Raw genomic sequence first — 25,258 nt, forward strand, 5'->3', positions numbered from 1 at the left:
CCCAGGTAAAAGGGACCAGAAAGTGGTCTGATCATGGAAGGAGGATGGGTTGATCGACAGTTAGATCCAGGCAATTAAGTTGCCTTTTTCAAGGGTCGGAGCTGCCACCAGTTGGGAAAGTTGGAGGGCTTCCAGATCTATCATCATGCTAAGAACGAAGATGTCCATTTCAATATCTTAAGTCTAATACCAGCCCCAATATTCTTTTTTTGTTTTGTTTAAGAAGTTTTCATTAAGTTTTTTAATACATAAGAGAGGTAGAAGCCATAATGAAACATATACAGGGTAATAAAATAAAACAATCAGGCAAAATACATGTGGTGAAAGAACAACCTTATAAGAAAAGAAGAAAAGAAACAGGAGAGTAGAGAGAAAAGAAAAGAAAGAGAAAGAGAAGAAGAGAGACAGAAAAAGGAAAAGAAAGGAAGGGTCAAAAAAGAATGAGGAAAACATTATAGAGAGAAAGGAGAGTTAGTGTATATAAGAATGAGAGGAAAGATATGTAGTAAAAGGGAGCCAAAGAAGATCAGATTTAATTTTTTGAGAAAGAGAAGAGGAGGAAACAGTAGAAATCCTATGTTCATCACAGGTAAAATTCCACCAAGTTAGTAAAGATATTTTAGAGTTATCTTTCCAAGATGATAAAATACCTTTAAATGCTAATGCAATAAAAATGTCAAATAATCTGGAAACAGAAGATGAAACATTCACATCAGGTGACAAAGAACCTAGAAAAACATTCTGTAGTGTTAAAGTAACATTACATTTAAAAATAGACATGCAAATATTCCAAACAGATTTCCAAAAGGATAAAACATTAGAACAATCATAAAGTTGACGTTTTAACGTGCCCGTTTCATTGGAACATGACCAACATAATGGAGAAGAACCTGGTGAAAATGTACAAATACTAACTGGGGTACTAAGAGCTCTATGGTAAATAAAATACAAACATTGGGTCATACAGGCAGCAGCAGGGACTTTGAATAACTTTGACCACATGCAATCTCAATGTGGGTTTTAGGTCTTTCAATAACATCAGAGAATAATAACTTATATATAAGAGCAGCTTTAGGTCTGTGAAAGGAAAATAAGGGGTATAGAGGAGTAGTTGGGGTTACAGATGGTGTGTGAGGAGGAAGGGAAAAAGTGGCTAGGTGAGATTGTATGGCATTAACAATAATAATATATTCAGGGAGAAAAGAGTCAGGCAATTGATAACTCGTTTGCAAGGTAGGAAAGGGAACAATATAGTAATTGTGAAGCAGCTGGTGTACAAAAATAATGCCCTTTCCTTTCCAAAAGATTTGCCTTCATATTTAATAAATTTATTATACCATACAGTAGAGGACAAAAAACACTGAAGTGGGGGGAAAAAAATTAATAAAAGTATTGTATAATAAGATTTGGGAGTATTTTAAAACAGGATTAGAGGATAAAAAGTTACATTTTGACATAAAGACTACATGCTGAAAAGAAAAATCTTTTAAGAAGGAACGTTCAAAAAGAATCCATCTTGGGATGGGAATATACATAAAATCAAAGGCTAGTGCAAAAGATTGTCTAAGCAAAAAAGCTGAATGATAACCTTTACAGTTTGGGAAGCGAACACCACCTTCTTCTTAGGTCGAATGAGTTTGCTTAAGGCAATTCTTGGTCGTTTATTATTCCACAAGAATTTTGTACAAATAGAATTAATTCGTGAAAAATATAAATTTGTAATTCTGACAGGAAGCATAGACAGCAGCATCTAAAGAGAGGGCTGCAAGGGGAGATTTTAATTTTTTTCCATATGAAATAATGTTAGCAAACATCCGGGCATTATCAGATGCCAGTCTACCCTTCACAAACCCAACTTGATCAGTTGTTATCAAAAGAGGAGTGATAGTTTCTAGTTTGGAAGCAAGAATTTTGGCAAAAATTTTACAATCATAATTAATTAATGATATAGGCCGATAGTTTTTACAGTAAGAATGATCTTTGTCAGGTTTGGGTATTATAACAATTAAGGCATCCATAAAAAATCCGGATGCCTTAGCTTCTGTAATAAAGGAGTTAAAAAGTAAGAGGAGTTTGTGGGCAAACATGGAGTTAAAGGTATTATAAAATTCTACAGATAGACCATCGGGCCCGGGGGCTTTAGATTTTTTCAAAGATTTAATAGCATTAGTTACCTCTTGGAGAGTAATGTCTTTTTCTAGTTCGAGGAATTCATCAGGGAGAGATGGTGGGGAAGGGAGACCTGAAAAAAATGTGTTTAAGTTTGGAGAGGAGGGAAAAGTATCCTCAGAGTAAAGAGATTTATAATATTCATGAAATACCTCAGCAATGTCCTCATCAGATGAGACTAATTTGTTAGTAGATTCATTAAGGATAGGGCCAATATTTTTACGTTCGGTTTTACTTTTTAAATAGTTAGCTAACATCCTACCCACTTTATTCTGACCTCCATGGTATTTAGATTTAATTTTGAGCAAGATTTTACATGCTTCAGTTGTTGCTAATTTAATAAGCTCAGATTTTGCTTTGATCAAATCATTGAGGGTAGACATGTTCCAAGTCTTTAAGTTTATGTAGCTGATCTTCGTATTTCGTCTTGGTGGATTTCTTCTCTTTTGAGACGTAGGAGATAGTGAAGGCACGAAATGCAGCTTTAAAAGCATCCCAATTATTAGAAACAGAAATATACAATGGGTTATTAATAATAAAAAAATCATTAATAAAAGTGGTAGCTTCCTTGATAAAAATCGTGTCTAATAATAAAAAAGTATTACGTTTCCATCGGCTAAATTGAGAGGAAGTAAGTGAAAGGTCCAAAACAGCATGAACAGGGGCATTATCCGAAATAAAAATTGAACCAATTTCAGAGTGTTGGAGTGAAGGAAGTAAGGATTTACTAACCAAAATATAATCAATCCTAGAACGGGTGTGATGTACACTAGAAAAAAATAAGTAAATTCACGTAAATCAGATTACAAGTCTTCCAAACATCATATAAATAGTATGAGGCAATGGCAGATTGAAAAGCTTTATGAGTTTTGGCAGGTTGAAATTTACATTTAGATAACCTATCAGAAAAAGGATCCAACCATTGGTTGAAGTCACCAGCAACAATATGATATTAGGGCAATCAATTGAAGAAAGAAGAATTTTAATATCATTCCAAAATTTAGGATCAGGTTTAACAGGACCATAAATGTTCAATAACACTATTGTTTTGTTTTGTATCACAATCTTTGCCATTACCCATCGTCCATCGTCATCATTTTGTGTAGATAACATTTGTACTGCCAAAGCTTTATGAAATAATATCGCAACACCCCGCTTTTTGTTAGAAGCAGGTGAAAAAAACAACTTGACACACCCATTGCCGTTTCAACTTAAGAGATTCCACATCCCTACAATGAGTTTCCTGAAGAAAGGAAATCTGTGAATTGAGTTTAGATAAATGAGACCATACCTTTTGTCTTTTGACTGGATTCCCAAGACCACGGACATTCCACGTAACAAGGTTACACATAATGGAGGGATGGGAGGGTATGACACATTCGGAGTCGATACACTTCAAGGGTATAACTACAAGAAAAAACACACCACAGGAAAAAATTACATATAGAATATACTACAAAGATTCCCACAATACGAGGGTACATTAATAAGAAAACAAAGACAGAGGAGAATGTTGAACAGATAAAGATATAATGAATAGAAAAACATGGGAAGAGGAATAAAGCACAGGATGAGAAAAGGGAAAGAAAAAGAGAGAGAATACAGAGAAGGAAGTGAACAAGCAGATCAGGGCAAAACAGCCAGACCTGTAAAGAGTCATGGTGACGGGGGCGAAGCGGATCTCATAAGGATGAATAAAGAATATAGGGGAGAGCATGGTGATGCAGGGCGAAGCGGATCTCATAAGGATGAATAAAGAATATAGAAAAACGAGAGCCTTAATAAGAGGGAAATCATGTGTAATAGAAAAAGAAAGACAAGAGGAAAGGAAGAGAAGTGGAATGAAACAGAAGTGAAGATACTGGAAAAAAAACATATGAATTTAAAAAGAAAGAGCTAATAAGCTACTTATATAAAGAAAAAAAGAGAAGAGCAAAACAGGAAAATCAGATATTGGTATCCATTCCAGCGAAAGAAAAGGAGTGAAGAAAAAGTTTTATTTTCTCAGGATCATCGAAGGACCGTGAGCGCCCATCATGAGTAATCTTGCAGAGACATGGATGAAGTATTCCATATTGAATATTAAGATGTCTCATCTGAGGGCGCAGGGCTAGAAACTCCTTTCGACGTGCATTGGTTGCATTGGAGATGACTTGCGAGATGAAGAAGTTGTGACCAGACCAAATAAGACGACTTTTGAGTTTAACAGCTCTCAGGACAGACATCAATTCAGTAAACTCCAGGAATAGCATAATGATTCCACGTGGTTTCGCGGGGTTAGAGGTAGGACGACCCAAGCGATGTGCTCTTTGGATGTTGAGGGGAGTATTTGAAGACGGAAGATTGAGAAGCTCTGAAAGAAATTTTTGAAGAAAGAGTACCATGTTGGAGCCCTCAACATTTTCTGGGAGACCATAAAGGCGTAGGTTGTTAGGACCATTACGATTTTCCAAATCCTCTGTGGATTTTTAATTTATGAATTTCTTGCTCTAATATTGGAATCTTTGTGGAGATATCCTGTAGGACGCCAACACGTTGTTTTAAGTCCAGCACTTTAATCTCCATAACAATCCATCTCTCCTCAATTTGTTTCCGTTTTTCATTTGTTGCAGACATAAAAGGCTGGAGACCCCGGACTACCTCCAGGATAGAGTCCAGAACAGGGTTCTGAGATGAATGAATAGGAGACGGTGGGTCATTTTTTTGTCGCTTAGGTTTCGTGTCCGTGACAGAGGACCTAGCAGAATGTGAGTTGTTAGCCATAATAGTAGAGATATCAATAGGGCTCTCTGAAGACTCCAGCAGACTAATGCAGCGAAATTTGAATTTGAAATGAGTGCAAACGTGAAATTAAAAACTCATAGAATGCACAAATAAAATTCCTCAAGGAAAAACATTGATGTTAGTGGTCAATCCAACAGTCAGAGAAAAATTAAGAATAAGTGATATCAGAGACACAGGGTCGAAATTTTGACCAACCACAGTGAGAGCTATCTGGAAAAAAAACAGTAGAAGTCCTTGTGGTACTGAAGAGGGTGTGCTCAGCGGCTATTAAATAGAGTCCGCACACAACCACAACATGAGATGGGATGCCAGTGGAAGCAAAGTTATACTGTATTAAAAATTCAACTCATTGCAAGAGAGCAGGAAATGAAGTTCTTACATGAGTAGTAGTAATGAGCTCCCTTAACTTTGGAATTAATGATGAAATCTGAAGATGGCTGACATCCCAGAGCGCACTTTAAGTGGAATTATGTAAATGAGATGACATTAGAGAAACTCCTCAAAAATATAACAGGAAAAAGACATTGCCAAAAGTAGTATGCGAGGCAAGTCAAAACAACAGCCAACAACATCTGTCCTGAGAAGAGGAGCTATTTGAGATCCACAATTCTGAGGAGATGCAGAACATTCACCACCAAAATATTGCAGAAAGCAATAGGGATAAACATGCAGTTCACACCCTGTTTCACTGATAGAAGCCACGAGAAATCATGATATCCTTTAAAATTACCGCTGTGTGAAGAGAAGCAAGTGCGTCTTAAAATGGCGGCCGCCTGCGTCATGATGTGGAGAAAGCAGCAACAAGGAGCTACTCAGGCATCTAGCAGAGAAAGACGTTGGAGACACCGCCAAAATGTGCGCCGCATCTTCCGACGCCAAAGCCAACTACTTCGGAAAGCGAAGACAGCGTGCAAACAGCTCGCAGAAGAATATGAGGTCCGCGGAAAGCGGAGCTCACGCAGGATCCGCCATTTCGCTGCCGTGTCCAAGCCACGCCCACCCCAATAATCTTGGCTTGTAAGGTTATGCGACACACATCAAAGCTGCCAAAAGGTCAACATGCATCAGGACAGCTCTGTCCTCCCCTCTGCCCAGATCCAAAATCAAAACAATTCATTTAGAATTGACAACAGGGTTACTTCTGGTTCACAGCGAGGGTTCAATCCCACTTGAACGGAATCAAGCAATGAATTTGTAAAATAATTGAGCAGTTGATCATAACAACTGTGAGTGGAGTGAGGGAAATAAGCCCATAATTAGTACAAAAGTATATCTAAGGAGGGTTTAGTCAGCATCGCAATCAACAAAGCCTTTTCCACTTAATGGGATCCGAGGCACTTTCAATAACACAATTCATGAGGTTGCATAGTACTGGTGGACAGCCTCAAAAGAAGAAACTCAGAGTCAGGCAATGCATTCTTTACCTCTGATGTCCTGGATGAAGCTTCCACCTGATCTTCAGTAGGACCTACAGGATTCTTAGAACCCAGACGGAATGAGTTTTATAATATATGTTGTTATTTTCCTGAAAGAAAGAGAACAAAAATTTGTTGAACAGATGGTGACTTGTGAACAGACTTTTGCACACTCACGAGATTAACAAACTTGTGTACTATTTTAAAGATCTCCTGAAAAGAACTGTTAGGTTCTGCCAAGCGAGAGGGCTAATACTGCAAACATGTATTTATTTATTCAATCAATCAATCAATCAATCAAAGCATTTATATAGCGCGCTACTCACCCAGAGGGTCTCAAGGCGCTTGGGGAGGGGGGTGGTCCGCTACTGCTCGAACAGCCAGGTCTTGAGCTGCTTCCTGAAGGCGAGGTGGTCTTGGGTCAGGCGGAGGTGGGTCGGGAGGGAGTTCCAGGTCTTGGTGGCCAGGTAGGAGAAGGACCTTCCTCCTGTGGTGGCTCTTCGGATGCGGGGGACGGCGGCGAGGGCATGGCTGGTCGATCGAAGCTCGCGTGTGGGAGTGTAGAAGTTGAGGCGGCTGTTGAGGTATCTTGGGCCTTGGTTGTGTAGGGCTTTGTGTGCGTGGGTGAGGAGACGGAAGGTGATTCTCTTGTTGATCCGGAGCCAGTGCAGGTCTCTCAGGTGTCCGGAGATGTGGCTGTGTCGGGGGATGTCGAGGATGAGTCTCGCTGAGGCGTTCTGGATCCGCTGGAGTCTCTTCTGGAGTTTGGCGGTGGTTCCGGTGTAGAGGAAGTTGCTGTAGTCCAGTCGGCTGGTGACGAGGGCCTGGGTGACCGTCTTCCTGGTCTCGGTGGGGATCCACCGGAAGATCTTACGTAGCATGCGCAGGATGTTGAAGCACGATGAGGAGACGGCGTTGACTTGTCTGGTCATGGAGAGGGAGGAGTCCAGGATGAAGCCCAGGTTGCGTGCGTGGTCTGTAGGTTTGGGTGCGCTGCCCAGGGCAGGGGGCCACCAGGAGTCATCCCAGGCGGAGGGCGAAGATCCCAGGATGAGGACTTCCGTCTTATCTGAGTTCAGTTTCAGGCGGCTGCTCATCATCCATTCGGCTACGTCTCTCATCCCTTCGTGTAGGTTGGTCCTGGCGGTGGCGGGGTCGTTGGTGAGGGAGAGGATCAGCTGGGTGTCATCGGCGTAAAAGATGATGTTGAGGTTGTGTTGGCGTGCGATGGCCGCGAGGGGGCTCATGTAGACGTTGAAGAGGGTGGGGCTGAGTGATGATCCTTGTGGTACTCCGCAGATGACTTCGGTGGCCTCGGATCTGAACGGGGGAGGCAGACTCTCTGTGTCCTTCCGGCGAGGAAGGAGATGATCCAATCAAGTGCCTTCTCTTGGATTCCGACGTTGCTGAGGCCCTGCACTACGGTGCGGTGGCAGACAGTGTCGAATGCCGCGGAGAGGTCCAGGAGGATGAGGGCTGCAGTTTCCCCGTTGTCGAGCAGGGCTCAAATGTCATCGGTGGCTGCGATGAGGGCGGTCTCGGTGCTGTAGTTGGCCCGGAAGCCAGACTGCGAGAGTTCGAGGGATTCGTTCGTCTCGAGGAAGGCGGCCAGCTCCTTGTTGACGGTCTTCTCGATGACTTTGGCCGGAAATGGGAGGAGCGAGATGGGGCGGTAGTTTTTGAGTTCGGTGGGGTCAGCTGATGGTTTTTTCAGGAGGGCGCTGAGTTCGGCGTGCTTCCAGCTCTCCGGGAAGGTAGCGGTGTCGAAGGAGGTGTTGATGATGTCCCGCAGGTGGGGTGCGATGACAGCGTTGGCTTTGTTGAAGACGTGGTGAGGGCAGGGGTCGGTTGGGGATCCGGAGTGGATGGAGTTCATCGTGCGGATGGTGTCTTCGGTGGTGGTCGGGGTCCAGGCGCAGAGGGTGTTGGTGGGGGGCAATGTTGCGGTCGTAGGGTGCGTCGGTTGCGTGCTGAAGCTGTTGTGTATGTCTGCGATCTTGTTGTGGAAATAGGAGGCGAGGGAGCTGCAGAGGTCTTGTGAAGGGGTGATGTCGTTGTTTCCGGCGTTGGGGTTGGAGAGCTCTTTGACGATGTTGAAGAGTTCCTTGCTGTTGTGTGCGTTGTTGTCCAGTCGTTCCTTGAATGCGGTTTTCTTGGTGGTGTGGATCAGTTGGTGGTGTTTTCGGGTTGCGAGCTTTAGGGTGGTCATGTTGTCTGGTGTGGGGTCTCGGCGCCAGGCTCGCTCGAGGGCACTGCAGTTCTTCTTGGAGCTTTTGAGTTCGTCGGTGAACCATGGTTCTTTCTTACTGCCGGGTCTGCTGGGCGGGGTCCTCAGTGGGGCGAGGTCGTCTGCGCAATTGCTGATCCACTTCGTGAGGTTGTTGGCGGCATGGCTGGGGTTTGCTGAGCTGGCGGGGGGGTCTTGGCTCAGGGCTGCGGCGAGCTGGTCGGCTGTGATCTTGTTCCAGCTTCTGCGTGCGACCTGTTGCTGGTGGTGGTGGATCGTGTTCTTTCTGAAGCTGAAGTGGACGCAGCTGTGGTCCGTCCAGTGGAGTCCGGTGGCGTGGCTGAAGGCGATGTGCTTGCTGGATGAGAAGATGGGGTCGAGTGTGTGTCCGGCGTAGTGGGTGGGGGAGGTCACGAGTTGCTTGAGACCGAGGTTGTCGAGGTTGTCTAGCAGGGTGGTGGTGTTGCGGTCGTTGTTGTTCTCTAGGTGAAAGTTGAGGTCCCCGAGGAGGATGTAGTCGGCGGAGGGGAGGGCGTGCGGGCTGATGAAGTCGGCGATGTCTTCGCTGAATTGTGTACGTGGTCCTGGGGGTTTATTTGAGTTTTATATACCGCTGGCTAGACCCGGAGGTATCAGAGTGCTTTACATGAGGACAGTTACATCAGTTACAAGTTGCACATTGTTACACAAGATACATCAGTTACAAGTTACATCAGTTGGTTAGGGAGTGTGGAAGGGTAAAGGGGGTAATGTAAAAGGGTAACGAGGAGGGAGATATGGCAGAGAGACGAAGGAAAAGTCTGCCCAATGTCCGGATGGGTAGGTTACATGCTTGCCCTGTCTCTTTGGTAGCCTTTTAAAGCATCAAAAGTCAAAGACACAAATCCTTACGTATCATAGCAACTAAGGACCACCATATGAATAACAGAACACTCTTTAAAAAAACTTAAAGTTCCACTTAGCTTCAGTTAGAGACCTGGAGTACCAGTGGGCTGAAGGCATGATAGGCTCCCCACGTTGTCTTGACTGAAAGTGCATCAAGAGCATAATATTCACATAGTTCAACAGCCCTCAGGGTGATGGGTCAAGTGGTTGCCCGAGCGAGTACACTGAAGTCCTTAGGGTGGCAGACCCAGGGATCATGTGCTGCAAGTCCAATATTGCATTATGCTGGGATCTACTATAACGCAAAAAACTATAGTGCCTGTACACGCCTCTGCCTTTTTCCACCTTTAAATTTCTGTATTTGAGCCATCTCAGCGCTATGGGTCCCCATTATTCTCCGCTAAACTCTATCCCAGTCAACTGTAATACTCGGCATGTAACTACTATTCTTAAAAATAAGTGCCACTCTGCCTCCTATTTTCTTTAAATTCCAATTTATAAAATGTATCCTATAACCCTTCTGGACGTATTAATTATTTCTGGTGCAGAATGTTCAGCCCGCCAGCTCTCAGACACAAATAAAAGTCCAGTTTTGAAGTAAATATTAGATCATTTAACTTCAGAGAGTGCTTTGATAAGGAACTTGTGTTTGGATAAGCACAGTTTAAACTTGCCTTAGTTGGGGCCCAGGTGTACCGCCCACTGCTCACCCACTTCATAGTCACGCAGTATGGCTCCTTAAATATTGGTAGTAGTTGTTGCTGCTCATGCTCAGAGCACAGCTCTGAGAAGCCCTCTATAACGAAATGGAAGAAACCGAGAAAGCATGCACAGCGTCACCTACCAGTTGTCTTTTCTGCTAAAACAACGCAAGAGTCTTTCAAAATGGCTTCATCCTACTCCAATGAAAATATTATAAATTCTGTCAAATTCAAGACCAGGATACATTTCAAAAGCTTAATAACAGCATTAGTTCAGCAAAAAAGTCCAGCTAACACTCATTTAATAGGCTTGTAGAGCCTATTTTGAACCAATGCGTTCTGAAAAAGTATACAGTAATAGATACTGTTGGACACCATTTTTTCCATTGTTTTCTTTAGGGCAGAAACTCCTCGCACCACCACAAAGAGGGTCTGGCTGTAGTTCAGTTTTTATGTGTACCGTACTGTCCAATTTGGGGTCGGTATTACAAAGCTTTCCAAGGCTGCTTTGGCTTTCCAGTGCAGCCCTGAGTCAAATGTTCTGATATTTTCTCTTGCAATCAAAACAGATATCTTCATGTAGGAGGGAGTCTTCTTTCTTTCTTCTTATCTCCTTCTTTGGAACTTTAACTTGTAAGCAGTGGCTCCAGAATTTTTTCTTAAAGTGGTCATGGAAGCATGTCATTTATAGGTGCTTCTATAATATTCTCAAACTGACCTTTGTTCGCACCCCTCCTCACTTCTTTATTTTACTGAAAATTACAACAATGTCAAGGCTTCTCTTGTTGAGTCATTGGAAAACTAAAAAAACATCCATTGGTTACTTATCCACCCTACTGCAGGACAAAGATATTTCTCACTCCTAAAAGAAAGCTATAGGCAGGGGCATACCACAGACCATTGAGACAGCGCCTAGACTGGCATCAACAGTTCACTAGCAATATATACAAGCAGAGGCGGCTAAGGCGGAGAAGTGTCGCCCCCACAGCAGTGTAATAAAAGAAAAGAAAATGAAAATAACATGACTGAGGCACTTTTGTGCTGCAGGGCTGCTCACAGAGCAGGAGGAGGAGTGGTTGGGGTTCTTTCTAAGTGCGCATGATGGTTTGACCGGCCCAAAAAGTCATGCAAACTTAGCATGTTCTCCACCCAGCTGTATTGCACAGCCTGGGTGGAGAACATGCACAGGCTCCCAGGCCTTGTCTGAGCACCTAACCACAGTGCTCAGACCAGTCACGACGCTGGTATCATCCTGGTGACAGCAGTGTTGTCTTTGGCTTAGGGGAGTCTGTGTGCTTCCTGCTTCTGTTCCGGGACTCGTCCATAAGAGAAGTGTCGGAGAGAAGCAGCAGTGAACAGGTACGTTTATTCATTTTTCTTCACCCGCCACCGCTGATTCATGCCAGCTGCCACTGTATACAAGTAACCCACATGGCCGTTTTCAACGCTGGTATCTGAAAATATATCATTTGTAATATTTGACACCTCCCAGTGTCAGAGGGTTGACCTCACATAGTATCTGACTAGTCTCCTTTTAATTGGAATTGCCCTGGGAGGAAAGAGGAACACAGTTTTAGAAAAAGCTTATAGATATTGAGGCCTCATTATTAAGCATCAGACATTGAAGAAATGAAACATTCTAAGGTCCAAAGAGCAAACAAACATGGCAATTCCTGAGGAGATGGAATTCATTACAGCGGTCATTCATATGACTCAAATTTATTCCACTTTGCTATCATGCAAACTACACCATTATATTCCACTTTTTATCTTACACTCAGCTATTCTTAACTTTACTCAACTAAATTCTGCTTTTCTGTGATTTACTCTAGTGAAGTCTAATCTGCTAATATTCACTTATCTATTTTTCAATTAGATTTTATCCACCTCACATAAAGAAAAAATAAGTTTTCACCACTTCCTATTTATCAATGAATCAATAATTTCTAAAGCGTAGCATTATCACCATTGGGGATATCTGGGTTCTGAGGTTGCTGCATCTGCGTTCAAAAGCCAGGTCTTGAGTTGCTTTCTGAAGACTGCCAGGGAGGGTGCCATTCAGAGGTGTAGGCGGAAGTCATTTCAGCATTTGGCTTTGATGTAGGAGAATCCCTGCTGCTGGTGGGATGGATGTTGGTGACATGTGCGAGCGAATGGAGCACAGGTGTCTCGTGGGAAGATGGAGGTTCATCCATAGGTGGTGAACAACCTTTACAACAAAACTTTTACAACGCACTACCATTACAACGCAGGCATTACAACGCAATCTATTACAACGCATTGCGCTGGGGGGCGCTCTAGGATAGGGAATAAGTTTAATTTTCTATCCAACACCTTCCCTAGTGTCCACGGGGACTGGAGTTGGAATAGAAAATCAAACTTTTCACTATCCAGCACCTCTAAGCGCTATGCGTTGTAATGGGTTGCGATGTAAAAATCGCGTTGTAAAGGCATGCATGGTTAAAGCAGGCGTTGTAACGTCATACATCCTCCATAGGCTGATGTAGGAAGGTCCTTGTTTGTGGAGGAATTTGTAGGCATGTGTGAGCTTCTTGAACAGGCATCTTTTTTGGACAGGGAGCCAGTGGAGGTTTCTGAGGTGAGAGTAGATGTGGGTACTCTTGCGAGTTTCAAGATGAGTCTGGCTGCCATATTCTGTATCTTCTGTAGTCTTCTGAGGAGCTAGGTGGAGATACCAGTGTACAGTGCGTTGCCGTAGTTGAGGCAGCTGGTGACAAGGTCTTGTGCGATGATATTTCTGGTGTTTACTGGGATCAAACTGAAAGGTTTGCAGAGGGTGTGGAAGCAGGAAGAGGCGACTGCGTTGACTTGTTGTTTCATGGTCAGTTCCCTGTCCAGGATTATGCCGAGTTTGGGAGCATGGGCAGTCTGTGTGGGTGTGGGTCCGAGTTCTTCCGGCCACCAGCTGTGGTCCCAAATGAGGGTCTTCTTTTTCCGAAGATCCGTACATCAGTTTTGTCATACTTCAGTTTGAGGCAGCTGTTTTTCATCCAGTTGACTACATTGGTCCTGGCGCTGTGTAGGTTGGCTTATTTGTTGGAGGGGCCCTTGGTGAGCGAGAGGATAAGTTGAGATGATGTTGAGTCCATGGGATCTAATGATGTCTGCGAGGGGGTCATGTAGATGTTGAACAGAGCAGGGCTGAGGGAGGATCCTTGGGACAAGTCACATATGATGTCCTTGGGAGCGGAGGTGAAAGAGGGTAGACAGATGCTCTAGGTGCGTCCTGAGAGGAATGAGATGATCCACTTGAGGGTGTTTGTTAGACCTGGCATCATTGGCGTAGGTCTCCCTTCCCCTGCTACATGTTGGCTGGATATAGATGTTCTGGGCGCCCGTGCCACTGCAACTCAGTGCCACTGCACAAATGCTCCATGTATATAAATGACTGTGTGAAGTAGGATAACTCTGACGCTTACATTACTATAGCCTGTGTTGTTAAGGATTACTGTCTATCACCCTATCTGGATCTAGGAACCCGATAGGAACTGCAAGTTTAATATACGTGGGCCACCTTTTAGTGACGATCGTTTAGGTATTATATGTTGTGAAATGCCTTTCCTGAAAACAGAGTTGTTTCTTGGTTAAAGCTTTACTGCGGGCTGTTGCGAGTATGCGTATTGGCCGTCTGGTTTTGGAGTAGCAGGGCCAGCTGGGTCAGACCTGGCTGAAGAAAGGGATTGGTATTCCAAGCGTGGGGAGGGGTGATTCTTTGATCCAAGCAGGGTCGCGCCTGGCAAGGTGAATGATGGCTCCACCTCCCACTGGGTGTCTGATAGCAGACCCCCTCTTTCGGAATGGGCAGGATGTCGCCTCATAAACCAAGTGCTTCCTGACCCCACGGATATGGTTCTGACTGGCGTCAGTGATTTGCATCCTTAGAGAACAAAGACTTGTTAAATATAAAATGCTGCGCTGGAACTTTGGCCAAGTGTGTTCCTTCTGGATGTCAAGACGAGACTCTGTCCGAGTGAACGGAAAAAAGGACTTTGCAACTTTAACCCATCTTGCCAAAGAAACTACCCGAGGGCCCAAATCGAGGGAGCTTCCTGCCGAAGTCTCAGGGACATTAGACTTCACCCAGTCGGCCATTGGAGTTCCCGTGTGGGGAGTTCCGCTTACAGGTGAGGTCCTCGTCGAGTAATCCGGAGCCTCTAGGTCTACTGTAAGGGCCGTGGACTGGACCTCTTCTGAAGCTTTTACTGAACTTGTGCAGGCAGCTGCAGCTCAGAGGGAACTGCTGCCACTGAGCGCCCGCCTAACTCTGAACCTTTGAACCTTTTTTTTGCTGAACCTGTGCGGGCCGCTGCAACTCAGAGAGCTGCCGCCGCTGAGAGCCTGCCTAAATCTGCACCCTCTAACCTTCCGCAGGATCCAGGTGGGCCGCTGCAGCTGAGGGAGAGCTGTCGCCGCTGAGAGCCACTGGAACCTGCCCATCATGCTCTGTCCCGTGGGCCACCGCAGCCAAGAGAGAGCTGTAGCCGCTGAGTGCCCACATCTTTGCTACTGTGCACCATCGTGATCTGTCCCGTGGGCACTGCAGCCGAGAGAGAGCTGTAGCCGCTGAGTGCCCCCATCTTTGCTACTGTGCACCATCGTGATCTGTCCTGTGTGTCGCCGCACCCGAGAGAGAGCTGTAGCTGCTGAGTGCTCACACCTTTAGCTACTGTGCACCATCATGATTTGTCCCGTGGGCCACCACAGCTGAGAGAGAGTTGTAGCCGCTGAGTGCCCACATCTTTGCTACTGTGCTCCATCATGATTTGTCCCGTGGGCCACCACAGCCGAGAGAGAGCTGTAGCCGCTGAGTGCCCACACCTTCTGCTACTGTGCACCCTCATGAGTGGTCCTGTGGGCGCTGCAGCCAGAGGAGAGATGTAGACACTGAGTGTCTACAACCCTGGCCACTGTGCACCCGCATGAGCTGTCCTGTGGGCCGCCACAGCCAGAGGAGAGCTGTAGCCTCTGAGCGCCCACCACCCTGTGTTACTGTGCATCATCGTGCTTTGGGGAGCGGGGCGCCGCAGCTGAGAGAGCTGTAGCCGCAGAGCGCCTGCACCCTCGACACCTTTGACTACTTTGCATCCCCCTTTGGAATTGTCCAGTGGGCCGCCACAGCTGAGAGAGAGCTGTAGCCATGGAGCGCCCGCACCCTTGACACCTTTGACTACTTTGCATCCCCCTTTGGAATTGTCCAGTGGGCCGCCACTGCTGAGAGAGAGTTGTAGCCCCTGATGGTCCACACCCTTGACAACTTTGCATCCACCCCCGGAATTGTCCTGTGGGCTTCCGCTGCCAAGAGAGAGAGCTGCTGCCTCTGTGCACCCACCACGGAGCAACCGGGCAAGAGTCTTTGCCTCCCCCAATCCGGGCCGCCGCAGCCGCGTGCTGCTACTGTGGGGAGCCCGCCTGTCCCTGAGTACCGGAGTCAGTGTGGATGCATGCTGCAGACCTCTGCCGCCCCGTATTATGGTCACTAGGAGTCCGCCTATCACTGTATCCGCTTCTTTGAGAAACTGCGTGTGTCCCCCCTGGTGTGCAACGGTTCGCGTAGGCCCCATCCCTGAACTCAGTCAGTGTTACGATTGGGTCGAGACGTTGTCATTTCTTTGAGTCCCTATGGATTGACGTGAGTTGTTATTATTGATACGCTTTGAGATTTGAGTTAAACTGCTATATAAATATATTATTTTTCTTTAAGTTGTGCCCTTTCGTGGTGTCATTGCTGCCTTATTGTACGTAGTCATAAATGCTTCACACACTGCCACATGGTTAAGCAGGGGTTATCGAAAGGGGAGACCCACTTACCCTAACTTAGGAGGAAGGGTCCCTATTTGGACAGTGGTGCCAGCCAGTGCCACCTAGAGACCCCCATTTCTAACAGTGTGTTGTTGAATGCCTATGTTGTGGAGTCTGTTGATGAGGATTTGGTGGGCGACGGTGTTCAATACTGCAGACAGTATGAGGAGAATCAAAGCCACTGTTTCTCCCTGGTAATGTAATGTCCTTTCACATCGCTCTCTCTTTAATGTTATTGTTATGGATACTGCAACAAACAAATATGTCCTCACCCATACGGCCTAGTCGTTGGTTACTATGCATTTCACCCCATTAAACTTTATAGTTAGTTCAGAAGACACACATCCTGTCTTACTGCTGAAATATTTGTGTCCAATACACGTGCCACCCTCTACCTCAGAAAAAATATCCTTTAATGAGACACTCTCACTATATTTCAATCAATCATTTCTTGTAGAGCATGACTTATCACCCATGAGGGTATCCAGGTGCTGTGCTGCTGGGCTAGTCGAAGACCAAGATCTTGAAGTCCGTCAACGAAGGGTGATGTTTGGAGGTGGAGAGAAAGGGCGTTCCAGGACTTTGCAGTGAAATGGTAGCAGGAGCGTCCTCTGATGTGGCTATGGCAGATGCGGAGTGACTGTGCAAGGAGCAAGGGAGGCAGATGGTTCATGTATGCTGATTCTTGGTTGTGGAGGGTTTTGTGGCATGTGTCAGTTTGAATTGGCGTCTCTTCTGGACGTGGAGCCAGTGGAAGTTCCTCGGGTGCTGGGTGATGTGGATTCATTTGGGAAGATGAGGATCAATCTGGATGCAGAATTCTGTATATCGTCTGGAGCCTTTTGCATGAGTTTAATGGTGGTCCCTGCATGCAGTGCATTGCCATAGGCCAGACAGCTGGTGATTATGGCTTGTGTGACTGTTTATCTCATTTATGGGGAGGCATTGAATTTTCTTTGGAGCATGTGGTGGGTGAGGATGCAGTCAGAGGAGACTGTGCTGATCTGTCGTTTCATGGTGAGTTTGCTGTCCAGGATAAAGTCAAGGTTGCGGGCGTGGGTCCGTGTTTAATGGGTCACAAAGTGTCATTCTAGAGGGAGGTGTGGTTGCCAAAGATCAGTGTTTTTTCTTCACATGTTCTACCTCTGTAGGCATAGTTATTATTATTATTATTATTATATTTCTTATATAGCGCCAGAATCGACCCCTGAAAGGGTATCTCCGCGCTTGCCTTGGGAACCCGTCCTGGTTTTTCCCTGTGAAATAGCCCCTACAGGGCATCCCCAAGGTGAAAGCCAGGCATCCCGCCGCGGGGGGGCCGTTGTGGAGGTTAAGCAAGCTTAATGCCCAGAGTTGCAGAGTGTGAACCCATGATTAGGTCAGGCACCGAAGCGAGAATTATCGAGTCCGTGGACATTTGAGCTCAACACCCTGCCGCGTCGGGAATTGAACCCTGGTCCCAGGTCTGACCTCTGCTTCAGGGTCTACCTGCTCTAACCAGTGAGCCACACTTCTCCACAGAAACTAGCATTTAAAAAACCTGTGAAATTCACTTAAAACACCATAGGTTTCAGGCATGTCTTTGGTCTTGTCTGTGTTGCGCTTCAAACAACTGTCCTTAATCCAGGCTGCGACAGTTCATGCAGTTATGGAAGTTGGTGTTGGTGAATTAGGGGTCTGCTTAGATCGAGAGAAGGAACTGGGTGTTGTCGCCTTATGATATGATATTAATATCAGGGGTTCTGATGATGACGGCTAGAGGTGTCATGTAGCTGTTGAAGAGGATGGGCCTGAGGGATGAGCCTTGAGTTTAAAAAGAGTTGACATTTTCTTGAATATTTGGCTATTAAAAAAGGGATATGGTTGGGTTGAAATAGAAAAATAATTACATCTGTCTGTGTTGTAGTTGTAATGGTTTGTTAAAAACAAGTAACCCATATTGAATGGTTTATTTCGTCTTAGTGTAAAGCTTCGATAATGTTTGAATTATCTAATACGAAATATTGAGTTGATTGATTATAATATGCAGAAAATCAAGTACCATGCTTATTATGGAAAATGGAATCAAATTAGGAGAAACAGTAATATCCGTTTTCCCAAATGAACACATCTTGTACACTGCCAGTTAGCAGTAGATGATATTGAAAGATCACTCCAAAATATAATGGTATGGCACAGAGTTCTGAATTGAAGTAGCCCCATCTGATCATATAGAACCCTAATATATTATGGATGCAGAAGCTCACTCTCCTGTTCTAGGAATGGTATAATTATTTTAGGTAACAAGTAGTTTTGTCAACAATAAAAATATACAAGCTTATGTGGGAATGCGTAAGATACTAGAGGATAGGCTAGACTAATGAAAACAGATGTAAAAAATGTTTGGCTCCACTTGCCTAAAAAAGCATAAATAAAGAATTTCAATAGGGACTTACCGTAGAACTGCTTTTTTATAAAAGTACAGACAAACGAGTTTGTAACAGAGCTAATGAGAGACACTAGATTTAGTTATTCACTGATAATATTCAAGAGGGTCACCCAGTATTAATCATGAACATTAGGAAGATGCACTGTCTTTATTTTAGATTGTGCCAGTTTCCTTATTGCATTTCTTCGATTTTTCATGACCTCAAGATCCTATTCACTTTCAGTTGTAATCAACTCTCTGAAAATCTTTCCCATTGGTCCGTTACTGTTCCCATTATTGTTTCTTTAAAACATTCTTCAACTAGGTTTTTCGCTTTTGCCATGATCTTGCCCTCATTATGGGTTTTCAATATAAGTTTCCTGTTATTGATGGTGCTGGTCTGGCCTTGCATTGTTTGATATTTTTGAGATTTTGGACAGGAAAGCTTTATCTCAATAATTTGTTGACTATGATCGCTACCCGGGACTTTATTCAATCGGTATGCTGTCACTTTGTTGAAAGTACACAGTGATGTCAGTGTGTAATCAATGCGCGAGTTACCGTTATATGAATGGAATGAGCAAGCAGGTGGAGTGTCCGTTGAGAATCTACCGTTTAATATTCTGAGTCCCAGTGCTTCCATGTCCATTACAAAAATTCTCCCCATTCTCGTTTGTTTAATCATTGTTCTTGATTCCATTGTTGGTTCCGGGATTTCCCATTGTTGATTTTGTAACTGAATAAAATCATCCTGCACAAATGGAATTAGAAGTTTATATTAAAATCCCCTGTTACGATGTAATCAGATAAGGGCTCCTCCAGACTTTGCTCCAGAAGAAAATTATTAAGAGCGGCACACATCTCTTTCTTGGAAGTCTACTTTGGATGTATATATATGTTGACTAAAATTTGTTTTGTATGATCTGGTTTTGCAAGCTTTATATTGTAGTTTCCCGTGTAATATTTTAACATGAATGGGTCCATTGCCCATGTTTTCTGCAATAGTACTATTTGACTGTTATTTGGTAATCCATGTATTTGAGCATAAATTAGTTTTTACAGATCCCATTTATATTCCATGAGCAAATCTTTATTATAGAAGTGACCGTGCTCTGTTCCTGTTGTACTGCCTGTGATGAAGTTTGTCAATGCTCCTTAGTACCGTGTAAAGCTGTCATGATCCATTTTTCATTCACTCCATTTGTGTTTTTTCTCTTTAATATATTAGACCCTTTTTTTTCTTCAAGGTTTGTTTTGCCCAGGGGATTTTTCATATGGGAAAAATAGAGTTATTTTTTTCATGGTGTGGTTGCTTTGTGGGGCTTCCTTTAATTAAGAATGGTGCTGGATAGACCTTGGGAAGCGGTGGGCTGATTAATATCCACCAACAATGAAAGATTCTGCACTCTTTCAAGATAAATTCTGCTATAGGCCCGGTGGGCCACTGTTACCAATGTTAGTGGAAGTCTTCCTTCGTAATCAGGCTGGAAACCTACACATTCAATATCCTCAGATGTTATCTTTTCAAGTGATGGTATCGTTTTCATTAGTCGGAGGATATTTGCTCTATTTAGGATATTGTGTGTTCCTCTTGATTCATAAAGTGGTTTAAAGATAATTTGAGCAGGGTTATTTTTTAAGAGCCTTGTTTCACTTTTTTTGTCCTCAGATGTTCCGTATTCCTCGTAGTTAATCACCCTGTTCTGTCGATTTTTTTCCAATTTCTAGAATATCTCAAGGTTTAATATACATTGATTTGTCCGTCATTTCTTTTATTTTCCAAGAATTAGTCTTTATTCTGTCAGCCCCCAGTTCATTTCTCGCAGAGATATCTTCTTTTTGTTTTGTATTCCTAGCTTGGTTGGGCGGAGTTTTTTGGTCTTGCTCTATTAGGTTCCGGGTTGTTGGACCTATGTAATTTTGCCATTCTTTCTGATTATGCACTGCTGTTCTATATTCCGGTGTATTCTGTAGCATCATTTCTTTGGTCATACTTTTAGTTTGTTCACTTTGGATACCACAGGAAGTGAGATCTTTTATTACACAACCATTTCCATTGGTTTTACGTTTTGCTTCTTCTTCGTGGACTCTTTGGAATTCGACTTCGGGAATTTATGATGTTAGGTTGGAGCTTTCGGCTACTGTACTTGTTTTTAATCTGGCCAGTTTTTGAATGCAGCGAGGGTTCATTGGTTTAGCAAAAATATCATAAGATTTTTCTTTTCCGTCACTAAATATTTTGGCATTTGAAGATTTCATCCCAATAACATTACTATCTATTGATTTTTTCCTTAGCTTTTCTCCTATTTCAATTGAATTGAGCAATAAATCCATTTTGGTATCTATTGTTGTTCCTCTTTCTATTTTGGATGTCTCCAATTTAACATCAATTTGCAAAGAATTTTCCTTTTTTGCTTTATTTCTTGCTTTATGTAGCTTTTTTTCTCTGTCTTTTTGTTATTTCAAAGGCTACTGAGTCTTCGTCATTTGAACCTTCTTTATTCAATTCTTGTGGAGAATCCAACAATATTTTATTACCTTTTATGTTGTTACTGTCTTGGTTTGTATTTGATTGGATTGCCGTGCTTGATATATTAGCATCCCTGGTATCCATTCTTTCCAATTGCTCCCCTTTGTTTACTAGTGTAAGTTCCCTTGTATAAGAAGGCTGATCATCCTCCTCACAGTAATCCTTTTTCTTTATGCAGACAATATCTTTAATATCCTCCAAGATTGTGTTCACAACCTCTGGGATGGTTACTAGTTTGTTAATAATGGGAGCACATGTACACTCGATATAATTTGGCGCAACTTCCCTTTTTGCCTTTATTATGAGATTATTCAACTCTGCCAATTTATTGTTAGGGTTTGTGCACAGCAAAGAGCATGTCCCCTCTCATTGCACTAGTGGTCTCTGTAATAGCTCTCTTTAAACATACTACTGAAAGCCTTCCTTGTTATCTCAGCCCTCCCTAAGACTTCTGTGTATGTTGCTCAATGTATTCACAAGTTTGGACATTGCTGTCTTGTTTGCACATTGGACTTTGCTTTTACAAAGGCTTATTTAGAAAACATTGGACCTTGCTTTTACCAAGGCTTATTTAGAACACTCCTCCCTAGGCCATGTGTTACTTCAACTAATTAGCATAATAACCGAAGCTCTGCACACCTGCTTGTGAGAACCACACCCAGTTCTTCGAACCACACCCAGCTCTTCAAACCACACCCAGCCCTGTCTATAAAAGGCAGCCCCTGAGCTTCACCCAGTGCTTGTACTCGTCTACCTCCCACTTACCTGAGAACAGATCCTTCGGCGCTGACATTCCTGCTCTCACCAGACCTTCATTGACTTCAACGGGCGCTGATTCTGGCTCTTCCTTCTTCTGGTTTCCGGCTACTTCTTGCCTCAGCCCCTCTTCTGTCCACTGCAATCGACCTGCAAAAGAGAAAGAGGTCAAAGTTAGACTGATCAGTATTCCTTTTCAGCAACAAGTAATTGCAAACCTTTTATTACCTGAAAGAACTTTATCCGCGATTTCTGGATTCATGTAAAGACAATTTGGAACAGGATATCTCCCACGAACTTTGTAGTTCAAACCCTTTGTAGTTCAAATACTTTGTGGAACTTTGTGAAATAAACATTGTTTTACATGAAACTTTTTTAAGAATCGAACAAAGAAAACCATTGACAGCAAGGCAAACAGTAAATCAAGGACTTGCACAAATTACCTGCTGTATTTTGATGTAAAAGTACAGTATTTGTTTTATAAAAAGTCTGGAAATGTGTGAAAGTGAATTTGCTATTAAGAATTGAGGCTTTAGTTATATTAAGGTGAATGTTAGACGTTGGTAATTCTGATCATGATATTCGTTTGATTTTACAGAAGTTTTACAGTAATAGAAAGCACATCCCAGAACAGTAACACATTCCAAACCTGGAAGCTTGAGACCAGGATCCAAGAGGTACTTTTAGAAGAGAATTTCTAATAAGATTAAGGTTTAGTCAGGAACACATTTAGGGATAGGTTGCACTTATCTGTTCTTTGTTTATGTTTCACTAGGCCGCAGATTTTTGCAGCTCTTCTACAGTGTTGTCTCTCTTTTTTTATTGTATCCACTTCCCCCCTTCCCTTGAGCTTCTGGTTTTGGATGTATGACGTTACAACACAGGCTATTACAACGCCTGCCTTTACAACGCAGTTTTTACATCGCATACTTTTACAACGCATAGCGCTTAGAGGTGCAGGATAGTGAAAAGTTTAATTTTCTATTCCAACTCCAGTCCCCGTAGGCACTAGGGAAGATGTTGGATAGAAAATTAAACTTATTCCCTATCCTAGAGCGCCCCCCAGCGCAATGCGTTGTAATGGTTTGCGTTGTAATGACCGCGTTGTAATGGTAGTCCGTTGTAAAAGTTTCGTTGTAAAGGTTGTTCACCTCTGGTTCTTAGTGCACTGTTTTAAAACTAGTGTGCTGGAACGAGCAGTTTCAGGGTGGGGTCGGACTGTCTTCAACCTCCATCAGAACTGAGCAGAAACTCAGGTGAGCTGGGCTTTGACAGTTATTCTCAATCCTAGCAACTGCATTGGCCATAACTCCCAGTATGTCTATTTGAATGTCAATTTTATTTGATTGTGCTGTTAGAGCTTCAAGGGTCAATACTGATGTTTGCTAGAATATATCCCATATGGTTCCTGGATCCTGATTTTCTCGTTTTTTTTTTTTTTGTCCATGTATATTTTTTTACAACTTGAGGGGATATTGCTGTCATCGTGACCGCCTTCTTTATCAGTAAATTCCAATACATATTTTGGCGTAAAAACACTGGATTTGTTTGTGGCAAGTTCATTTGCAGATACAAATTTTTCATTGCTTCCTAAAAGATTATTTGTTCCAACTGATTTCTTTAATTGATTAGTAGCGTCCTGTTCTAAATGTTCTTGGATTTCGTATCTTTGTACTGTTGTATTTTCTCCGCCAGCCTTTATTTGTCCAGTTGGGCCATTTTCCAAGCTAGTTGATCCTATAAGGTCTTTTTGTTGGTTTCCTATTATATGACCGGTTTTATCCTCCTCAGTGTCTGTTCGATGAGGTGCTTTAGGATCCAGTGGATGTTCGTTGACTACTTCATCCTTTTTTTCCGAATCTCAACTTTAACTTCTAGTGGGACCGGATATCCTCCATTGTTTGTATCCTTGATGTTGTCAATTTGATTCCATTCATTTGTTATTGCAACCATCCTTGTTTTATTCGGAACTCTGTATTTCGTTTCTTGAGAGTTTATTTGATTCAGAGGATTTACTCGCTGTAAAAAATCCTTTCCCAGGGGCGTGGCTAGCAGCCAATGATGGCGGCAGCAACTTAGGGAGGCTCCCACTGTAAGGTGGCATCCCGCATAAATCCGGAGGTTATATCCGATAAATTTATCATCCAGACGGGGCGGACTGGGTCTGGTGACCATGCGGCAACCAGAGGAGCAATTTCAAGGCAGCGGCGGCCCGGCATTCGGCGGAACGGCAAGGTGAGGGGAGGGGCCTAATATCCTCCTCAGCGCAGCGGCGTGGACTGCAGATTGAACCCGGGCGGAAGTGAGGCTTCGGCGGGCGCTAATCGCCGGAAGCGACGGAACATCGGTAGATACATCGGAAAGGCCCGGGAGACCTCCAGAACCATCGGAGTGGCTTGCGGATGGTCAGGCTGTCGGGCGCTGCCACGGGGGACGGCGAAAAGACTCTGCGGTAGACGCTGCAACACGGGTGCGGAACCGCCATTTTGGGAGGCGGAATCGTCCCGATCGAAGCAACCCGAACAGACAAGCACTGGACCCCTGTGCCTGGAAACCTGAGGAGACGCAACTGGGAGGAAAGCGCCGGGTGGCAAGAGGAGCGGTCTGCGCTCCCCGCAGACCTCCGGGTCATAACATCAGCGGGGCATGGCGAGCTCTGAGCTGGCTGAACACAGGCGTTCCCCCCCCCCCACTGCTGGAAACGAGGCAGCGCCTGACCGCATAAAAGTTTGTAAAACGGATCTGGGAAGGTACACTCCGGGCATACAAAACATCGACCCACTGGGCGACAACAGGTACCGGCAACGTGTAATCACATCGACACGTACTTCTGCCGGCCGGGACAATAGGATGTGCCTCCTCCTCTGACCAGAAGGCCTATTACCCCAGGATAGTACTGTGGAGCAGCAGAAGGGGTGCAACGCGCTGGACACGCGGAGGGGGGTAGAAGGGACACCCCGGCGGCGGACACCTTGTGAAGGGCCCTGCCCGAACTTGCACTGCTCACGGCGGTCTAGCCGGTGGACGCGTCCACACGGGGGAAGGCTCATATCACTCAATAAGGAGGGGTGGACACGGATAAAACGCAGATACCACCCAGGAGAAACGAGTGGTGTCCCATCCCTGGACAGGCAGCACGCCCTTTTGGCGACGAGAGCAGTCACAGGTCATACAGCATGGCGAACAGAGGCCCCAGACACAGCTCCACGCAGGCCAAACTCGATAAATTTCCCTATGACAAGCAGACTCCCTCCCCTGGAGCAACGCAAGTCCGCGGGGAAAATGGCGGAAGCCGAAGGGACAAAGAAAGCCACACTGGAAGATGTCCTGGCAGCATTGGCTCAGGTACAGGAGACAGTGGGGGCGACGGCGACTGAAGTAATCCTAATACGCGCAGACCTTCAGAAGATGAATGAAAGAGTAAAACAAGTCGAAGTTGTGACCAAATCCTTAGTCGAGGATGTGTCTGAGTTACAAATAGAAATGGGAAAATTGCGAGCGGACAACAAAACACTTAGAGAAAAACTGGACGATCAGGAAGGGTGCTCACGGAGGAACAACATC

This window comes from Lissotriton vulgaris, chromosome 1_1 (genome assembly GCF_964263255.1).
Source record: "Lissotriton vulgaris chromosome 1_1, aLisVul1.2, whole genome shotgun sequence".
In the NCBI taxonomy this organism is placed as follows: Eukaryota; Metazoa; Chordata; class Amphibia; order Caudata; family Salamandridae; genus Lissotriton; species Lissotriton vulgaris.